The sequence below is a fragment of the Asparagus officinalis genome, chromosome 7 (genome assembly GCF_001876935.1).
Source record: "Asparagus officinalis chromosome 7, Aspof.V1, whole genome shotgun sequence".
Taxonomy (NCBI): domain Eukaryota; kingdom Viridiplantae; phylum Streptophyta; class Magnoliopsida; order Asparagales; family Asparagaceae; genus Asparagus; species Asparagus officinalis.
In genome coordinates, this window is record NC_033800.1 from 71,529,756 (window position 1) to 71,532,200 (window position 2,445).

Here is a 2,445-nt window from a genome sequence, read left to right on the forward strand (position 1 = left end):
CACATGTAGCAAAGGTTAGAGGTCCCGGAGGTTGTTTCCTCTAGCGTGCCCTCTGATTCTCAAGTCAATGACTGATCTATTTAATCTAAAAAGAAAAATAGAGTATAATCTTGTTGACTTTTTGTGAGTAAAATTACTTACCTTAGCATAGTGGATGATACAGATGTATCTTCTCTTCGAAACTTAGCTATTATCATGGGAGCTTGAGGATAGATGATTCTCATGGTAACTTGATAGAGGGGTAAAACAACACAGTGGAATGCAGGTTGAAGCGTGAAACGAGATAGTGAATCAAAGAATCGAAGAACCAGTTTTCAGCTTCATGAGTCGACTCGACATGTTATGAGTCGACTCATAAATTCATCAGTCGACTCAACCTGTCAAGTGAGTCGACTCAAGAAATCAAGCCCAGTTAGCAAAACGGCTCTGACCAGTCGACTCATCATTTCATGAGTCGACCCATGTGTCATGAGTTGACTCATATATGCACATGAGTCGACTCATCGAGGGTTTTCTGGTTTGTTTGGGTTTCTGTTTACACGTTTTCCTGTGGGGTTTAGACTTGGTTATTTACTACTTTGTCACCCATGTTGTTACACCTATAAAAGGGGTTATTTAGAGTTTCTAATCAATCAGATATAATCAAAGGGAGATTCTAATCAAGAGAGATTAGGGTTTAGAGAGAATTTAGAGTTTGTTTTCGATTCCAGTGAGATTGTAAGAGAGGGATTGTAATATTTTCATACTCATAATCTAGAGAGGGTATTTTTCTTCGCCACATACTGAATTATTCTTGTGTTTCTGTCATCCTCTTCTCAACCCACCTTTGATAATTCTGTGATTAAAGGTGCTCGCACGGCGACTCGTATCAGTGGAAGCCAACAATATTTATAAAGGACTTACGAGGGCACATCGGTAATTTGGTCGTGTTTATATAGTGATAGGTTAGATCATGCTTTACACATGTTAGCAACTGATTGGACGAGTCACCCTTGCAACAATGATAAGGCTGTTGAAGTACTAGCACTGTCCAAGAAGCTTTGAAGGCTCTGGCTCGAGAGGTCATAAGGATTAACGTTGCATTAATGTTAATGGTGTTGGGCGTTGTAGGCATCAAAAATTACCTATAGGTCCCAAACTCAGGTCAAGACAGAAAATATGAAGAACGTCGTCATTTAAGTCAGAGAAGATCATCCAATGAAAAAGGAAGCAAAGGAGAACAAAAAAAAGGACTTGAAGCTGTCTCACAGTTTATGAGGCAGTCTATACTGTCTCACATATGCGAGATAGTGTAAATTGTCTCGCATATGCGAGACAGTAGAGGTTATATCGCATATAAGAGATAGTGTAAACTGTCTCGCATATGCAAGATAGTAGAGGTTGTCTCTCTAACTGTGAGATAACCTCCTAAGTTTTCAGCTCATTTTATAGAGTTTTGTGGGGTCCACTTGGCTCCATAACTGCTTAGGAATGCTCATTAAAGTTAATGTGCAGTTACACCCTAGAAATACGCCTACTACCCACGAAAAGTATGGTATTTAACACACTTTAAGGTAGTGGGTGATAGTTACAAAGTCCCTGATGCTTTCTCCTTTGGCCGAGACAGTGGACACTGTCTCGCCACATGAGCCAGTGACCACCCAGTGTTTTGACTCCTACTTGATGGTTATGGATCTCTACCTCTATATATGCCCCCCTACACACTTGGGTAGGGGACCAAGGACGAAGGGAGAGGCTAGCATTTGGCGAACTTTGAGAGAAAGAGAGAGATCCTCATCTATTCACGAGCATTCTCAAGAGTCTTTTGGGGTTTCCTTGAGTTTAAGCTTAGGTACTGGTCTTATCTTGCTAAGACACTTACTTCTGTTCTTATTTCCCCATCGAAACATTAACTTCAAGCCCTCTTTGTATTCGACTTGGAAACATTGATCGGTGGTCTACGGATAATGCATCCCCAGCACAGGTAAAGAATCCTCCGCAAGCAGATGCTACTACGTAGGAGTTTCTGTGTGTTACTAGGGAGCATGATTTTGTTTTCTTTGTAAAGGAAAAGGTTACGCGTGTAAATCTTATTCTTTTGTTTCTTTTAAACGATTTAATGGAAGTAACAAAGAAAATTATTCCCGAAGCAAACAAGCTGGTGATCATAGTGGGTGCCAACAGTCTCATCATCGGGACTGTAGTGTTGCAGCCTAGCAACATTCAAGTCGGTTCGATGGTCGAATACGAGTTCAACCAAGCTAAGTTCGAAGAATATTTTTCTCCTCTTCATCAAGATCCCCTTCTCCCCACAAGTGCAGGAGGATCTCGTCTTCGAGGAAGGTTTTTCAATCTTTCGCACCAATGAAAACTCAGGGTGATAACTCTCACCCAATAGTTGTTGCGGCTTCCCCTCGCAGCGTTATTCCGATAATCAACAAAGTTGGAGATTCTGCTCATAACGGA